The following is a 20,941-nucleotide window of genomic DNA, read 5'->3' on the forward strand; positions in this document are numbered from 1 at the left end:
GCATAATGGGGTTTATGAGTAAATGGCATAATATATATATATGTGTGAATATGTGGTAGTGCATAAAACAAGAAATCGATTAAATTGGGATGGTCACACATAGGTATATTCGGCTTGTAGTTTTATAAATGTGATATGAGTATTTTGTTTGTAAATGAGTAGTAAATATGTTAAGAATGGTTCTAAAATGTATATGGATGCCGTGTGATTGTGTTTGATTGGGAAGTAAATTGTTTGATTTAGCTCAAGAGCTTAGAGGATCAAAGTTGGATAAGGGAAAGGAAAAAGTGATCGAATAGCCGTTGAAATCATTTGACAACATTCGAGGTAAGTTTTTGAGTAATGAAACTTAGTTTATGATTTGATTAAGTCATGATATATAAGCATAACAAATAAACGGTGATATAATGATTCTACTTGAATTGTATATTGAGGTGATTAGTTTATACCTATGACGGGTAGCCGAATGTGTATAGAGATCATGTTATAAAGCAAATCAAAATCATGCTCTTTGTATGTGGCTATTGAGCCGAAAATGGTAATGGTTGATAAGCGTCTTGTGTTTGAATTCTAGTTATGATAATGAAATATAGATGTGTCATGATTTATTGGTATATGTGCTTGATTATTCGGATGATATCCGGGCTAAGTCCCGAAGGCATTTGTGCGAGTAGTTGCTATACCCGGGCTAAGTCCCGAAGGCATTTGTGCTAGTGACTATATCCGGGCTAAGTCCCGAAGGCATTCATGCTAGTGACTATATCTGGGCTAAGACCCGAAGGCATTTGTGCGAGTTGCTATATCCGGCTAAATCCCGAAGATACTTGGGTTTTGAAGCGAGTGATCTTGCTGTAATAATTTCAATTAATACGCTCATAAAATACAAACGATAAGGTATGTTTCGTATATGCATCGGAAAGGTTGATTCCTTTCAAATAGTACTCGCTCAATTGATTAACGAGCTTAGGCCTCTAGTTAGGTTTGATACCACGTGTATGAATATATTGGTTGAAGCGTGAAGAAATTATGATTTTGAGAATGTGCATATATGAAATTATTCATTTAGTCATATGAACGCTATACTTTAGTCGTAAATAATTTCGTTACTCAAAACTTACTAAGCATTAAATGCTTATTCTGTTTCTTTAATTCTCTGTTTTATAGATTTTTGTTCATCAGCTATCGGACTCAGGATTGTCGAAGTCGAAGTCGTCCACACTATCTAAGCCCTTTTGGTACTCTTTTAGTTAAACGTTGATAATGGCATGTATAGGACTAACCTTTGTTGTTAATCAAGTACCTTTGGTAATGTGTATATATTCGGATAGCCATGCGAAAATGGCTTAAATATTTTGAGCATAGTATTAAAATCATTTTGTATATATATGGTTATTGAGAGGTGTGGAAATGCTTGGCAATGATTAGCCATTGGAATGGTCAATCACGATCATATTTGGTGCTATGTATGTCAAATGGTTAGTTAAATCATGGAAACTATGAAATAGGTGAAATTTACCTTAAAATAGATGCTGACAGCAGCAGTGATGTGAGTTTGAAAATTCACTAAAAATAGTAGGAATGTAATTAAATAATGAATAAATTATGTAATCGAACCTTGATGAGTCTATTTTCATATGGAAGAAGCGAAATGACCATATGAGGCGTATTTTATGAGATGTTTAAGTTTTCATAAAACAGGGCCAGAACGGTTATTGGATCCCCTATTCTGACTTTGGAAATTTACCATAAATTAACAAGAAATAATTAGAAGTCATGCTTTATATGTACAGATTCCTTTTTGAATCTAGTTTCATTAGAAACAAATGGCATATGTATTGAAGCTCTGTACAGGGAGATATCTAAGTTGTAATGCATGAAGGTCAGAGTAGTCGAACCCTGAAACAGGGGAGATTTTAACTAATAAACTGTACTAATTGGCCTGACCAAAAAATTCTAGAAAAAAATATTAGATGGATATATGAGTCTAGTTTCAGGAAAATTTCACAGAATCAGTTTTCGAGTTTTGGAACTAGAGATATGATTTTTAAGGTGACAGTGACGCAGTTAGCTAGCTTGTCTAGAAATTTTAAAATGAACTGTGTAAATAAATGAATTAAGTTCGTTAACACCTCGTGTTCGACTCCGGCAACGGTCTCGGGTGCGGGGCGTTACACAAATTGTGTTTAATTTTGCTAAAATCTATTTCATTCATATAGTTTGCATACTTAGGATAATTTGCATTAGGGATCATTGCATTTAGTTTAATATATTTGATTTTAATCATCACTTCTCAATCATATTGTGTTTTTATTTACCAAGTTGTTAGTATAATTTTACAATTAAGTGATTTAACACAAATACACTCCCTGTGGAGACGATAACTCGATACTTATTACTTGATAACAACTGTGTACACTTGCACAAACCTATACGTTACAAGTTTTTGGCGCCGTTGCCGGGGATTGTTAACTGTTGCCATAGTCATTTTTTTGTGAAATTATTTACTTCCAATTTGGTTTATTTCTAACATTACTAACTTATTCTTTTTAATTTTGTGATTTTCTTTTCAGGTGTTTATGAGCATAGATTGGATTGTCGGTTTACTCCCTGTAGACCTTGAAATTGAGTGAACTTTTACACAAAGAAGACATGAACGAACAACTCAAAGACAAGTCGAGATGGACCTTGGAAATCAGAATCAAGACCAAGGTAATGAAGCTTTTCATGTACGAAATCCCATCCTCATTACCGATGATAGGGATCGATGTATCAGACAATATGCTGTGCCACTTTTCGATGAGTTAAATCTAGGAATTAGAAGGCCAGATATTGAGGCAACCCAATTTGAATTGAAACCAGTGATGTTTTAAATGCTCCAAATTGTAACACCCCAAACCCGACCCAGACACTATGGCCGAATCTGACGTGTTACATTGAAGTGTTTTAGCAAAAACCGTGTTTTCATTGAAAACCCTTCTTAAAATACAAGAAACCCTAATTAACTAAAAAAAAAACCTTTCAGTTACGATAGCCTTGCTTAAAACATTTGATTTTAAAAAAAACTTAGTTGCGAAAGCATAGAAAACATACTATAATTTAAGAAATCCATGTTCAACTTCTCGTAATTACAATGAAAATAATAATAATAATTCAAGTAATAATAACATAATGAAAACCTTATTACAATCTGGTCTAAATACACTTAAAAAGAAATAAAAACTTAAATGCTTAAAAAAAACCAAGTCTGAATTATCTTGCTAGCCGGCCACCCAGAGTCCCTCCAAATATCAAACCTTCTATTGAGCATCACCTGAAAATAAAATAAAAGAGGGGGTGAGTTTTCAAAAACTCAGTGTGTACAACCCTCGATGAAAAACAAGCTTTCAAAGACAAATCATCAAACATGCAATGCAATCCCATCCAAATTATTCGTCTGCTACACACCAGCTCCGTCCCTTATCACACCATGTGGGGATATAAATATCGACCCACCCAACCTTCACACCAATGGTAGCTCGGTTACGGAACTACCTTCATTTACATATTGGGCTTTAAAAGCCGTTGGTGGATCCATGATTGTCAAGCAACCATGCAAATCCTCATATACTTCTTCCGTTCCATAATTCCCAACCCATATGCAACCTAAGCGGAACGTCATATGTATGCATGTCACATCCATTAAACTTACATTCAACACCTAGGGGTATTCTGGTCATTCTCGCCCTTAGGGGCATTTTGGTAATTTTCCCTTAATTACGGTTTTCACTTACCTTGGCCCATGAACAAGTCCCGCGAGTTAAGATGAACGAATATTATGCACCAGGTAGGATTCCAGAGAAAAGGAGGTGGGTCATTAAGACCACTTAAGTACCAAGCTCTCCCTAAATCCAATCCTAGACATGCATATACCCGTTGCCACACCTTAACCCTATGACTTGTCCACGGTCTCAATTCATTAATTTAGTTTTATGTAGTCATCATATACTAGGCCCAATACCCCTACATACGTGCATATAGCCCACCAGGCCCAATCTTATTCAAATGGCCCATCTGGCCCAATTAATATTCTTACGGCCCACTAGGCCCAATTCACCTTCATATGGCCCATTAGGCCCAAATCATATTATACTCATGCTCACATACAAATTTTCAAACACATAGCATCACTTATCAATCTTTGCCTATTATGGGGCCAACAGCCCATCAAGCCTATTTAGCCCATTCCGACCCATTTGGCCAATTCTCAACCCAAGTTCACGAAATCGCCCGTGGGCCTCAGGCAACCCATCATTTCCTTTCCATGAGTGTTCATGCACTCGTGTGACTACCGTAGCCCAACTTTCAGTTTTTTGGCATTTCGGCTTTTTGACTTTTTGACTTTTCGACATTTCGACTTTTCGACATTTTGGCTTTTCGGCATTCTGGCTTTTACCGATTCATTGTGTGTGTGCAGTGTATGTACGCACCTGGTAGGCAAGCGTGCTGCGATTTCCTTAGCCCAAACCTACAATTGATATCACTCAAAGATTAATCTCACATACTTATCGAATACTTTACCAAAAGCCAGAATCTCACCATAACCTTACCTTACGCGATAAGTATAACAGCCACTTCACTCACCACGATCAACTCCTAGATCTGCACCAATTGTAACTGTTAAAACCAGAATAATAGGTGACTAGTATCCAACACAAGTCCCCTTACCTTACTATGGCTATTCGGCCAACCTTAGCCAATGGATGAGGAATACTTACCAAAACCGCAACACCTAAAGGGCAATTCGGCATTGAGCTAAGATCCGACATCTGATACTAATTCCCTACCATAGTTGATTAGAAAGAGTGAGGGACAATATTCGATACTTAGCAAAGAAACTGATTGGGAGAACAACACTTACACTAGATTTGACCGAAGTAGAATGAGTAGTGGTTGCACCAAGGGTATTCGGTCAAAGAGGTTTGGCCCTTTACGATTTTGTATGGAAAGAGAGGGTTATTCGGCTCCAAGGTAAAAGAAAGAAAAGTCAGCAATGAGGTAGAGTAAGAATAGAATTCGGCATAAGGAAGGAGAAAAAGAAAAGAAAGGCAGAGGGTTTTCGGCTTTTGGAGAAAAGAGTTTTTGGTAACAAGGTGAAGGAAATTCGGTCATTAGCTTCATACCCTAGCATTCGGCACCTATTTACAAGCCTTATAGCCAAATTTTCCCGTGCCCAATTTCTCATTCGGCTCCATCACTTCTCCCTTCTCATCTCCTCGTTTTTCTCCCTGATAACCCTTTGATCCTTTCCTTAATTTTCTCTCCTGAACACTTCCCTTGGAGTCCACTTTTACGCCACTTCCATCCTTCTAGAAGGTCAAAATTAAACTTCTAAAAACACTAAGCTACGATTCAAACCTTGGACCTCCTTGCTAGCTATTAACGCCACCTCCCTACACTCTAAGTGGCGTCACTTAGCCACTCCTATACTAGGCTCTTTGCTGCAATTTTCCCTTATCTTTATTAAAAGCCCAACTACTTAATGAGCACTCAAACCTTGACCAAGACCTTAATTCAAACTCACACATTGACCAAGACCTACCTTTGCGTAATTAGCACTTAACCAGAATTGTTAAGCACAAAAAGAAAAATTCAAGATTTTGGGATTTTTGGATTTCAGGATTTTTGGGGCGTTACACAAACGGTGGGCCAATTCAGTGGTATGCCCACGGAAGATCCACATCTCCACCTTCAATTGTTTATGAAGGTGAGTGTTTCATTCAAGATAGCCAGTGTGACTGAAGACGCACTGAGGTTCAAGTTGTTTTCATACTCATTACGAGATCGAGCATGAGCATGGCTCAATTCATTGCCACCAAGTTGCATATCTACAAGGAAAGAATTAGTGGAGAGATTTTTGGTTAAGTATTTCCTGCGTAGCAAAAACGCTAAGTTGAGGAATGAGATAACAACTTTCCAATAATTGCATGACGAGTCTTTGTATGAGGCTTGGGAGTGATTCAATGAGTTACTTCGTAAGTGTCTTCATAATGGGATTCCTCATTGTATCCAGTTGGAGACATTCTATAATGGTCTCAATACGCATACAAGATTAATGGTAGATGCTTCTGTGAATGCTGCAATTTTGTCTAAGTCTTATAATAAGGCTTATGAGATCATTGAGAGGCTCGCGAGTAATAACTATCAATGGCCAACAAATTGAACAACTTTAGGAAGACGTGTAGCCAGAGTTCATGAAGTTGACACTCTCACTTCGTTATCAGCTCAGGTATCATCTATTTCCTCTATGTTAAACCAATTTATCGCTAATAATTCTAATAATTTTGTAGCTCAGCCACCAAGTCTGTTTGAAGTAGTTTCCTATGTGTATTGTGGGAAAAGTCATTCTTTTGAGAATTGCCCATCAAATTTCGAGTCAGTGTACTATGTGGGGAGCCAACATCAAAATAGGAATGGACAAGGACCTCAGTCCAACTTCTACAATCCTTCATGGCGTAATCATCCTAACTTTTCTTGGAGCAACCAAGTAAATGGACGGAAAAATAACTTATTGTAGCATAGACCCCAAGAATCTCAAGGGTTTAATTAGAAAGCTCCAAAACCACCTCAAGCTGAGCCATTAAACAGTTTGGAGAACTTGTTGAAAGCGTACATGGCAAAGAATGACGCTTTGATCCAAAGACAAGTAGCAATATTGAAAAATTTGGAAAATCGAATGGGTCAATTAGCTACAGAGCTTCGTAATAGACCGTAAGGAACCTTGCCGAGCAATACTGAGAATCCAAGAAATTTGGGTAAAGAACATATCAAGGCAGTGGCATTGCAAAATGGTAAAATTTTGGAACCCAGATTGATTGATGTCGAAGATAAGCCCGTTAGGAAGAATCAACCAGCTATTGAAATTCCTACACCAAAAGAGTCAGAACCTGCAAAGACTAACAAGGTAAATCTCAACTTAGTGATTAACATCTTCTTTTAATTTAGATTTACCTACTTAGAAGAGTTAACTGATTCAACCGAAAGTTCCATCACCTCCATATCCGTAAAGATTGCAGCAACACAAGCAGAAACATGAGGTGCAATTTAAGAATTTTTGGATGTTCTGAAGTAGTTACACATCGATATGATGTGAATCGTGATAAGTTTTATATTTTATGAATGTCCATTCTTGAAAACTAACTATTATCATGACAAAGCCAAGCGCACCTTATCGAACAGTAGTATAGCTTATGGCAAGACCGGGATGTTGAACCCAAAGGAACTAAAAGTACTAGTATTAACTTTCTTTTTATTATCCAGCCTAAAAATAAAGGGGTTTGTTTTATCTAAACTAATTACTAAACTAAGAATGCACAGAAAGTAAATTAAAGAAATAACTTTTGGGAAAACTGAACGATTTGGACAATACCTAAGGGAAAATTCCACACAGACTTCACTTGTTATTGACTCTGAATTAGACGTTTATTCACTTGACTTGATCCATAGAAATCCCTAAGTTATATTATTATCTCTCTTGAGACTAACAACATCTAACCCTAGGTTGATTAATTGAAATCTGTTTCTAATTAAAACCTCTAGTGTTACATTAAATCGATCTATGGATTCCCTTATTACGTTTCACCCTAATCCAAAAAAATTATGTCACCCTATCTCTAGGCTTGCAATCAACTCCGCTTAATTATGTTAGATCTATTCTTAGACAAGGACTTTTGCTCCTCTGAATAAGCACATCAATACTTGAATCAATATCCTGGAATATTAAAGCAAGAATTAAGAACTCATAATTAAGAACAAGTCAAATATTTATCATATAATTCAGATAATAATAACAAGATCCGTCTTAGGTTTCATTCCCCTTAGGTATTTAGGGGGTTTAGTTCATATTTATGAAAGAAAAAATCTCAAAAGAATAATAATAACAAAACATAAAGAAAACCCAAGAACTCTTGAAGGGAATTGAAGGTAGATCTTCTGTATTGAAGGTGAATCCGGCTTCTGAGATGGATAAATCGGCTTTCTTCGAGTAATTCCTTGACTCTACTCCATGTGTCTCTTTTTGGTACCTCCTGGGGTGTTTATATAGGCTTTAGAATGCTTCTAAACCCTCAAGAGTGGCCTTTTCCGAATAGGACTAGACTTGGGCTTAACAGGGACACGCCCGTGTGCGATTGCTTCAAACTGTGTTCGAGTCTGTTGAATGGACACGCGTGTGTGAACTACTCGTATGAGGAAGTCCAGGTCATGTTGATTTCCCTTGTTGACCCATTTTCTCCGTTTTTTCCCCGTTTCTCGCTCTTTTTACTCTCCTATGCTCTCCTAAGTATAAAATATGAAATTAAAGGATTAGGAGCATCGAATTCACCAATTCTAAGGATAATTCATCCAAAATTATGCTAAGCATGGGATAAAAATATGTATAAATTACGGTTTATCAAATACCGCACACTTAAGTGTTTGCTTGTCCTCAAGCAAAATCCTCAACACACAATCAAAATAAATTCTTCTCAACTTATAATTCTCAACAATAGTATCTCAAAATAATCCATAAGTAATCCTACATTGAAAATTCAACTCGAAGAACATCAAAGTTTCAAATATTCCAAGTTGAGCATCTTATCATGAAAACCTAGGTGTCTCCCCTTATTTAAGTAATCACCTTTGATTCAAAATATCACAGAATTTCACATCCTCACTTAAAGATTCACTCAAATTACTCGAGGTGTTTAAGGATAAGAAATTTAGCACTCAACAGTCAATATGAAAAGTTATTACCATAGGCTTGCGTGAAAATCAAATCTCCACCAATATATATTGAGATGATACATCAATCAAAAGGTCTTTAGAGGGTTGTAACGTGGCTTTGGTTAGGGGGTGTGGTTACAAGCTGACAAAGAAGGTTAGAATCGAGATTGAATTGAAAAATTACCTAACTAGAAAAATACTACAACTTGATAAATTACATTTCTAATTAGAAGATCCTAGAATTGAGCTTTTCTTCATGGGATAAGGAATTTAAATACTTAAGCTCAAAAATAAAGAATTACTACTAATATGTATGTATGTTTTTTTGTAAGAACAAGTCAAATAACATAGAACTTTTCTAATTATTACAACAAAAAATAAAACATAGCTAAGCAATTAATTCAAATCAAATCTCGACAAAAATAGGGATCAAATTAGGGGATTTCAACAATATTGGGTTATGGGTTAATATTGAGGGTTAATCAATGAATGGCTTGTTAGGCTCAAAGGGGTTCACTAAGGTTTAATTATGAGGGCAGGCTTTTATGGAGTAAGTGGGTTAAACCTAAGTACCTTTATCATCTCGACATATCAAAACAATGGTGTGGTCTTAACATGTATAATCAAGCAAGTTCTAGAATAACGATTCGATATTGACACACTCAAAGCAACAATAAAAGTGAGCATGACAGAAATAATATATGCTCTAAAGGCTCAAGATCTCACAAAAATTATGGCTTTTTGATGTTTAACTTGTGAATTTCAACTCAAGATAATACCTAAACTTGGGGAAACAACCTAAAAATTTTTAATTTTCAAGAATCAACTTTTCATGCTTGATTCCTTAATTCCTTAAAGTTTAAACAGTCAATGCATAAATGCCTATGTTCTAATTCAAGACATATTAATAAAAATCATATATTAATCAAAATTCATTCTAGTAGTGATATGAGTGATTCACGTGAGAATAAGACTAATATTCAGGGATTTTTTCTGATAATGATATAATAACCCCCTCACACTTAAGATGTACATTGTCCTCAATGTACAAAGATAGAATTACTGAAAAATATTGATATAAGAGAGGGAGAGAAGTGAAACTTCCTGAATTTGTGGATGAATTCCTTGAATTAGAGTTATGGAGAATAATCGGCCAAGGCAATGATGAGAGTGGAGGAGGATACTTCGGTGGTGGTAGAGGCTAGTTAGTCCATAAGTCCTGCGCCAAAAGAATATTATATCTGGTGGTAGCTATGGTTGTGGTCGAGCAGGACATGGCAGTCATGGAGAACCTTTTCTACTGGAGTTGCAAATTCCTAAGTAATAGTGAGCTTTGGATCTCTTTATAACTGCGATAAAATCACTAACTCTTTAGGAAATATAAAGTAGCATGATTACTCATAAAGAAATAGCCGAAAATATAAATTGTTTTAATATAAATTATAAACCCAATGGATGTAGTAAAAATAAAATTAAAGAAAAATAAAATAAAAATAAAAGTAAGTTTAAACCAAATAAAGATAAAAGTAAAAACATAGAAATAATAAATAAAAGTCTTTAAACATCTTCATCGCTAGATGGTTCGCGAGGTGGGGGCGACGATGAGATGTGAAGGTGCTGACAAATATGATGTAGAGTTGCATCAATGTGATCAAAGTGTTGAAAACATTACTGCTCGAATTGAGTGAGGCACTCAGAAATGTCAGAAAGTGAAGTCGCCGCATGAACTGGATGATGAATAGGTGGTGGCTGAGAGGATGGATCCTCGTGATATGAAGGGGCATCATCAGTAATGTCCTCTGAGTCATCTCTTTGGGCTAACAGACGAGGCGATCTTGGGAGGATCTGAACGCCTGCGTGCAGAGACCGTCACGAGTCGAACACGAGGTGTTAATGACTTAATTCATTACTTAAACAGCTCAAACAATTTATTTTTAAAATTTCCAGTCAAGCTAGCAATTTAGCATACATAACACCAAATATGATCATGATTAGCCAATCTAATGGCTAATCATTACCAAGCATTTCCATACCACTCAATAACCATATCATAAGACCATATACACAAAATGATTATAATGCTATACATGCCATACTCAAAATATACAAATCATTATGCCAAGATGGTTTACGGATAGTGTGAGCGTGCCTTCGACCGTTTTCGATTTCTGAGCTGGCTTGTCAACACTACAAGGAATGAAAAGGAGGGAGTAAGCATAAATGCTTAGTAAGTTCACATGCAAATAGCAAGTAACATAACTATATAAGCAAACATAAAACATCATTTGCATAATCATCACCGAGACATTCATATCACATTTGCATTTATCATCTTACCATATTGTTGTTATATCGAGTTTTCAACCCTAGGGTTAAGTACATACCTGTTCAAAGTATTCATTTCAAAACACTTACCAATACGTCCCTTTCATCTCGAGTATTCCTCCGCTTGAGTAAAATTTTACCCGTTGAACACATCGGAATATAATTCGGATACATGGAAAGCTTGCACATAAGTGCCACATATGTAGCCAAGCTACTATGTAACCCGCCCATAAGCGAACTCGGACTCAACTCAACGAGCTCGGGCATTCGCATCCATGAGTGAACTAGGACTCAACTCAACGAGTTCGGATGCCTAGTTACATCTCACGAACTCGGACTCAACTCAACAAGTTCGGACATTTGCATCCATAAGTGAACTCAGACTCAACTCAACGAGTTCGGATGCTCAACCATCCTAGTGACATGTCACTTGTATCCTAATCTATTCCTAAGGTTCAAACGGGCGTTTTCCTCGATCATACATCTTTGCCATCTTCCACGGAATATCGAAATTGATACTTCGGTGATAGTTCATACTCATCAAGTAATTCACATAATTACATATTATTCAACAATAACCACAAAGCATAATATTTCATGATAATAATCAGCATCATATCATATAAACAACATTAAATTGCTTAAAATGACAATTATGTTACTACATTTACACATGAACTTACCTCGGTACAAAATTATTAACAATCAAGCCTATTCTTCGTAAACTTTGTTTTTCCCTCGATCGCGACTTGAATCTCGTTTCTCTTGATCTATAATGCCAAATTAATCTTATTTAATATATACATTCATCAAAACAGAATTTAATATGAACTTTGGCAAAATTACATTTTTGCCCCTAAACTTTTGCATAATTACACTTTTGCCCCTAGGCTTGGGAATTAAACTTCATCCCTTATTCTTATGTTTTATGACATGCTGATCATTTTTCCCTTTTATGGCAACATCAAATTCACACTCCAACATGTACTTATGACTATTAGGTATTTTTACCGATTAAGCCCTTTTACTCGTTTTCGCTTAAAACCGATTAGTACAAGTTGTCTAACATAATTTAAAACCTCATATTCTATCATAAAACACCAAAATACACAAATTTCACCTATGGGTATTTTTCCAAATATGAACCCTAGGTTGAATTATTGCTAGCATAAGCTTAATCGAGCTACCGGGATTTCAAAAACGTAAAGAACTTGAAAAATGAGGCTAGAATGGACTTACAATCGAGCTTGGAAGCTTGGAAAACCCTAGCCATGGTTTCTCCTTGCTATATTCGGCCATGGGGTTGAAGATGAGCAAAATTGGCTTTTAATTTTTTATTTTAATTCATTTTACCCCTAAATGACCAAAATGCCCTTACTACTAAACTTTCCAAAAATTCCATCCATGTCTAATTTTTGTCCATAGACTTAGAAATTGGTAAAATTTCTATTTAAGACCTCCTAATTAATATTTCAAAACAATTTCATATTAGAAACTTCTAGAATGCAAGTTTTACAAATTATTCGATTTAGCCCCTAATTTCAATTTAAGCACTTTATGCATAAAATTTCTTCACGAAATTTTCACACAATCATGCAATCATATCATAGACCTCAAAATAATCATAAAATAATTATTTCTATCTCAGATTTTGTGGTCACGAAACCACTATTCTGACTAGGCCCAAAATCAGGATATTACAACTCTCCCCCCTTTAGGGATTTTTGTCCTCGAAAATCTTACCAGAAAAGTGGTCTTCACTTTTAATCTCATATTCGGTGCCGAAGAACTTTCACTTAGGCTATACCTCCAATACATCTCTTTAATTTCTCATATGATCTAAAAGCTTACAGTCTCAACTCTCAACTGTTCTTAAATTTTCAACCCTTCTCAGTTTCCCATGATATCATGACATAAAACCCAGATCTCAACTTGATTTAATGGAGACAGGAATTTCAAGAAATCCAACAATCAAAGAGACCTGAAATTCCATGAATCTGATGAGTAGGAATTCATTCAATACATATATGATTTATAGATCTCGCTAAACATTTAATAATAGGATACATCACATTTTCCTCTTTCCGCCATGGAAATATTTCTGGCATGGCCTCAAGAATAATCCTTCTCATTTCCATCCCAATATCAACACTGACAAGGATAATTTTGATAGATCCCAATGTTCGACTTTAACCCCTTTAACAACTCCGATTTTATGTAACATCGAATGCTCTAAACTATCACATTACCTCACCGTCTTGAAACACATCACAATTCATACAACAAGACATTCTTGAAAGTCGAAGTCTTTACTCAATGTAGACTAGTCTAGTTCGGACGCCTTGGTTACCAATATTCTCATCTATCCAAACTTTGTCAACATGTAATAAACTTTTCAGCTTTCACAAGACGAAAACCTTATCATTCGTAGTGATTTTAACTAATATCCAACTCTTTCTAATAAATATACACTTCTCGTTCGGACTATTTACTCTTTTATCTGTACAAAATGAAATTCTATTATCGACTTGGGAAAAATAATCACGAAATAATTGTCACATGAAATCTTTCAAATAGATAATTCACCATACCGATTGAAACTCGCGCTTTTATCACTTATGCCTTTCTCGATGTCAAATCCTTACACAGAAATTAGAAAAAACCCCAATACTAAAATCACCACATTACCAAGATCAAATTAGAAGTATAGTCATATTTGACATGATTATCATGAGCTGAAGAACGTACTTCGGACATGAGTCATAATTGACAAATTATGGAACAAAGAAAACAAGAAAACTGAATAAAGAAATCCAGAATAAAGAGATCCAGGATAAAGAAACCCAAGATACGATACTATGCCAGAGAATCGAAAACCAAACTCATAGAGAAAATACAGAATACCTAGATAATTCTTCAAAGAAAGAAAATCTAGAAGAAAACATCATTTAATCCCACTGAAATCAAATATAACAAGAACAATATATCTTCCCATATATATATATATCAGATGAAGCATCAAGTAGAAGAAACAGAATCATAATATCATATGTATTCTCTCATCAATTCTTATCAGACGAAATGAAATAGAATACCCGATGAAATAGAGCAATATAAATTATAAACCATCAGGACTACCAATGCTTTCATCCAACACCGAATTAGAAGACATTCCCATACAACAAGAATTTCTTGAAGATCAATAGCCATAGAAATATTTTTGAGAACGGTAAACACATAGAACATCTCAAAAGAGATCGCTAAATCTGTCCGATCATAATGTCACACTCAGATAGTTCACATTTCAAATATCATTTCCCCAACTAGTTCTGCCGTCACAAATTTCATATTAAACCATTCACTAAAGAAGGCCGATTCAATAAATTTCGATTTACACTTTTCTCGACCTTGCACCGAGTAATTCGATTTACCAAAGAGAATTCCTTCTCTAATTGGGATAGTGCATAACTTCAATAATCTTTACATCAATCCGATACTTTACTGGCTCTGACTTTACTTATCAGCTCATTTTCAATCTCTGATCATACTTATAATTATTCTATCACTAAACTCTTTGGGTTCTCAACTGGAAACTTATTCAATACAGATCTCATGAAATTCCATTATAAGTACCACTTCAGTAAGGGGGAGGGGTTGTAGGACCTCTGACTCGACTTTCTTATACATACACATATGACATAACTCCCATCATCATAGCAACATCATCAAAATTATGTCATTCATTCAGGCAATGCAACATTCATGTTGGCTTACACAAATTTTCCTATTGTCCATTTAGACAATATACTTATGCATACATTCTATGTTTTCTAGATAGCTTTACTTATCCATTCATTTAATTAAATTAAGTCATGCTCATGACATCATATAAGACCAAACAAACATAGATATTTGCACCACAATCACAACTTTCATTTCGTGCATCATCATGTACATATCATTACAATCATATAATTCAGTCCAACAATTTAACATAGATAAGTTCATTTCATTATAATCCTTTATCTCATAAAAATTATATATCATTAGCATTCATCAACATTCGACGTCCAAATCAAGACAAGGACATTTTCATTCGTATCATAATATTATGACTTTTATTCATACCGCTACTACTTTCTATTTATTCCTTTCATCTTATCAAGTAAGCCATATACACTACATCATATGAGCATGAAGCAAATATGGATATTTATCATATATGTATCATAAACTTTTATTCATACTTTTCTGAACCGAGACTTCTCATAATCATAATTTTACTCAAATACCTTCACATAACATTGAACATGGTCAAGCACATTTCGGTTGGAGAGTACCCTGTCTAAATAAGACGGTACTCATACGCGTTGGAAGACATCACACTATCACAGATCAGTGGCATGTATAGCTAAACTTTTACACATGCTAGGTTAGTCTGAGAACCGACTAAACCTGGCTCTGATACCACCAAATGTAACGCCCCGTACCCGAGACCGTCGCCAGAGTCGAACACGAGGTGTTAACAGACTTAATTCATTACTTAAACAGCTCAAACAATTTATTTTTAAAATTTCCAGTCAAGCTAGCAATTTAGCATACATAACACCAAATATGATCATGATTAGCCATTCCAATGGCTAATCATTACCAAGCATTTCCATACCACTTAATAACCATATCATAAGACCATATACACAAAATGATTATAATGCTATACATGCCATACTCAAAATATACAAACCATTATGCCAAGATGGTATACGGATAGTGTGAGCATGCCTTCGACCGTTTTCGATTTTCGAGCTGGCTTGTCAACACTACAAGGAATGAAAAGGAGGGAGTAAGCATAAATGCTTAGTAAGTTCACATGCAAATAGCAAGTAACATAACTATATAAGCAAACATAAAACATCATTTGCATAATCATCACCGAGACATTCATATCACATTTTCATTTATCATCTTACCATATTGTTGTTATATCGAGTTTTCAACTCGAGGGTTAAGTACATACCTGTTCAAAGTATTCATTTCACAACACTTACCAATACGTCCCTTTCATCTCGAGTATTCCTCCGCTTGAGTAAAATTTTACCCGTTGAACACATTGGAATATAATTCGGATACATGGAATGTTTGCACATAAGTGCCACATATGTAGCCAAGCTACTATGTAACCCGCCCATAGGCGAACTCGGACTCAACTCAACGAGCTCGAGCATTCGCATCCATGAGTGAACTCGGACTCAACTCAATGAGTTCGGATGCCTAGTTACATCTCACGAACTCGGACTCAACTCAACGAGTTCAGACATTTGCATCCATAAGTGAACTCGGACTCAACTCAACGAGTTCGGATGCTCAACCATCCTAGTGACATGTCACTTGTATCCTAATCTATTCCTAAGGTTCAAACGGGCATTTTCCTTGATCACACATCTTTGCCATCTTCCACGGAATATCGAAATTGATACTTCGGTGATAGTTCATACTCATCAAGTAATTCACATAATTACATATTATTCAACAATAACCACAAAGCATAATATTTCATGATAATAATCAGCATCATATCATATAAACAACATTAAATTGCTTAAAATAACAATTATGTTACTACATTTACACATGAACTTACCTCGGTACAAAATTATTAACAATCGAGCCTATTCTTCGTAAACTTTGTTTTTCCCTCAATCGCGACTTGAATCTCGTTTCTCTTGATCTATAATGCCAAATTAATCTTATTTAATATATACATTCATCAAAACAGAATTTAATATGAACTTTGGCAAAATTACATTTTTGCCCCTAAACTTTTGCATAATTACACTTTTGCCCCTAGGCTCGAGAATTAAACTTCATCCCTTATTTTTATGTTTTATGACATGCTGATCATTTTTCCCTTCTATGGCAACATCAAATTCACACTCCAACATGTACTTATGACTATTAGGTATTTTTATCGATTAAGCCCTTTTACTCGTTTTCGCTTAAAACCGATTAGTACAAGTTGTCTAACATAATTTAAAACCTCATATTCTATCATAAAACACCAAAATACACAAATTTCACCTATGGGTATTTTTCCAAATATGAACCCTAGGTTGAATTATTGCTAGCATAAGCTTAATCGAGCTACCGGGATTCCAAAAACATAAAGAACTTGAAAAACGGGGCTAGAATGGACTTACAATCGAGCTTGGAAGCTTGAAAAACCCTAGCCATGGTTTCTCCTTGCTATATTCGGCCATGGGGTTGAAGATGAGCAAAATTGGCTTTTAATTTTGTATTTTAATTCATTTTACCCCTAAATGACCAAAATGCCCTTACTACTAAACTTTCCAAAAATTCCATCCATGTCCAGTTTTTGTCCATAGACTTAGAAATTGGTAAAATTTCTATTTAAGACCTCCTAATTAATATTTCAAAACAATTTCATATTAGAAACTTCTAGAATGCAAGTTTTACAAATTATTCGATTTAGCCCCTAATTTCAAGTTAAGCACTTTATGCATAAAATTTCTTCACGAAATTTTCACACAATCATGCAATCATATCATAGACCTCAAAATAATCATAAAATAATTATTTCTATCTCAGATTTTGTGGTCACGAAACCACTATTCTGACTAGGCCCAAAATGAGGATATTATAGGATCAACTCCACGTCCATGCTCGATCAGCCTTATATGCAGCATACTCGAGATGCCCTATTGGTACATCTGACTGATGAGAGTGAGGGAGGATGCTTGTGCCACCGTGTTGAGGAGACCAAAGTACCGCGCCAAATGAGTCATATAAGGGCCGATGGATATGACTCCCTTCCTGTGTCGCTCCATCTGATGGTGAATAGCGAGGGCGGTGAAATAAGCAAGGTCGAAGACATGTCCATTTGCCATGCTCCATAAGAAATAAGCGTCGTGAGTGTTGATGACGCCGGTGCTCTGTCTCTGCCCTGTCAAGGTGTGGGCTAGGATGGCGTGTAAGTATCTCAGGGATGGGGCGAGAGTCGATGCCTTGGAGTGGCTGGGGTCATAGGTGGCCGAAGTAGGAACGAGGGCCCTCTAGAAGTTTGAAGAAAAGTAGTAGATGTGGCGATGGAGGCTGGCGAAGTCGTCGTCGTCCATGAACTCCTCCGTGTATAGTCCTAATGCAACTCCTAACTCGGGCACACTCAACTGGTGAACTAAACTGCCAAAAGAAAACTGGACTGTTCCAGGATCATCGAACTCTGTCATAACGACTTGGAGGTGAAAGGTGGAACAGAGTTTAAGTGTGAGTTCGTGGTACGTCGGCTCGACGATCTAAAAGAATAGGCTCCACGGGTCAGTCGTCAGAAAGGCTCGAACTACGTCAGCCAGTTGGATTTGTTCTAGTGCAGCCCAGTCAATGCAACGGCCCACACCTAGGGGTCGGGCCCGTAATATCTGAAAAAGTTCCTTCTGTGGTCCCAGTGGAAATTGAAGGAATGGGCGCCTGATCTCAGTGGTAGGACCCGAAGATGATGCTGCTCCTTTCCTCTTCTTCGAGGCAGGGATGGCAGTCTTTTTTCCTTTTGGGTTCGTCATTTTATCTGTAATGAAAAGATGAAGTTATAAGAATAATCCCCAAGAATAGCATGTAAAAGTATGCAGGCATGTTAAAACTAAACAAGAATACTTCATACAGGTTATTGGCTAAAGGGAAAATCTACTGAAAATGACTAAGTCTTAATAGATATAGCAATTAATTATAAACATTAAGAATACAAGAATAGTGCTAACAAAATACCTAGTGCATATGGTAATGATAATACGAAATATGGCACGAAATCTATGGAAACACAAGGATGAATGTATCATAATGCATCAACTAAAATGGCAAGTTTCTAAATAAAAACAAAGAGTATAAGCATGATTATCATAAAAAAACATTCAAATAAATAAGAAATAACAATACGTAACAAGAGAATGGACAAACGCAATAGTGCTTGGTGGAGGAGTGATGTGGTCAGCCACGGGAATGGGTAATGAAGCTGTGTGGTGCGCAAGGGTGAGAAGAGGGGATAAAGGAGGGGAAGAGAGGAGAAAAATGGAAGGAGAAAGTGGAAGGAGTGGCCGGTCGGTGGTGGGAGAGGGGATTTCGGCGGCTAGGGTTAGGGTTTTTGGGGAAGGGGATGATGAATAGTGAGGGGTTTATATAGATTTTGGGGCACACAGCCTTAGGGCATGCCCGTGTGCCCTTATTTTAGCCCATGTGTTTCGTGATTTTCAAATTTGGGCGTGTCTAAAATTTGGCCCACGCCCGTGCTCTTTGGCAGTGTTGGTGCACACAACTGTGTCGCACGGCCGTGTCCTGCTTCGTTCGCTTCTCCTACACCCGTGTATGGATGCACACGCCCGTGTTAATTTTACAGTCTCGAGTACGGGTAGTGGGCACCGGCGTGTCGCATGCCCATGTTATTTTCTTAGTTTCAACCACGTCTTCTGGACAAAGGCGTGGCGCACACCCGTGTTGTTTTGACAGTGTCGTCCATGGCCATGTCGCACGGCTATGGCAACATATCAAATACCGTGTTGAGGAAAAATTTCGCTCTGTTTTCACACTATCGCAAGGCCGTGCTGCCGCTCGTGGAGTGAGCACGGCCTAAGGCACGCTAGTGTTCCTTCCCGTGTGAATTTGGAAAACCTACATTTAAGGTCTCAATTAATGATTAAGATGTTAAAAACTAAAATTCAAAGAAGTTAACACTGTTAGTGCTGGGTTGCCTCTTTAGAAGCGCTTATTTATAGTCTAAGCTCGACTTACCTCTCTGTTGCATGGTCATGGTGGTGCAAGGAGTTTACACTCCTCATTTCTGCTATCAAACTCAAAATAAGGTTTTATAGGAGTACTATTAATTTTAAAAGTGTCAAATTTGGGATGAATTACCTCAACTGTACCGTATGGAAAAATGCTAAGTACCGTAAGAGAGATTACTCCATTAGGTTCAGAAGTGGCAATATGAGGGTCTACTGCATCTAGTATTACTTTGTCTCCAACCTTAAGTTGGTTTGGTCAAACATTGAGCTTGTCATGGCGTGGTTTTGGTTTATCATGTGCTCTGGGTTTCTGTGTCTGCCATTCATCTAGTTCCTCGATTTGTAGCCTTCGTTCTTCATTGATGGGTTCTTTGTTTTTATTTGAATAAGGTTCATGTATGCTTTTCGAATGTATTTCCTGCAAAGAAGGTTGCACCACATGATCAGTATTAGTAGAATTTCAAGCTTGAAGAGTGATTGTTTCATCACCCACATGAAGTGTGAGTTCACCCGTACCAACATAAATTATAGTTCTAGCAGTTACTAAAAAGGGTTTTCCTAAAATTAAAGGCATGTCACTATCTTCTTCCATGTCTAGAACAACAAAATCGATTGGGAATATGAATTTGTTAATTTTAATGAGTACATCTTCAATGATACCCCTAGGAAATCTAATTGTTTTATCTGCTAACTGAATACTCATCCTAGTTTGTTTGGGTTTCCCAATACCTAGTTGTTTAAACATTTTGTAGGGCATGACATTAATACTAGCCTCTAAATCAGCCAAAGCATTACTAACATCTAAGCTACCAATTAAACAAAGAATCGTAAAGCTCCCTGGATCTTTCAATTTGTTGGCCAGCTTATTCTGTAGAATGGCTGAGCAAACTGCATTCATTTCCACATGCGACGCCTCATCCGACTTCCACTTATTTGCTAAAAGCTCTTTTCAAAATTTAACTGCGTTTGGCATCTGCAAAAGAGCTTCAATAAACGGTAAATTAATATGAAATTTCTTTAATAGTTTAAGCAATTTACCGAATTGTTCATCTGTACGGTCTTTCCTTGTTGCATTGGGGTATGGCAGTCTT

General features: G+C 36.5%; 1 non-coding gene across 1 annotated transcript; it reads right to left on the minus strand.

The window, feature by feature from the left end:
• Positions 1–5,926: 5,926 nt before the first annotated feature.
• LOC128281619 (small nucleolar RNA R71) lies at positions 5,927–6,033 on the minus strand. The gene has a single exon (XR_008271869.1). It is a non-coding gene; the product is annotated as a small nucleolar RNA R71 (small nucleolar RNA).
• Between the last annotated feature and the right edge of the window lie 14,908 nt (positions 6,034–20,941).

The sequence above is a fragment of the Gossypium arboreum genome, chromosome 1 (genome assembly GCF_025698485.1).
Source record: "Gossypium arboreum isolate Shixiya-1 chromosome 1, ASM2569848v2, whole genome shotgun sequence".
Lineage (NCBI taxonomy): Eukaryota > Viridiplantae > Streptophyta > Magnoliopsida > Malvales > Malvaceae > Gossypium > Gossypium arboreum.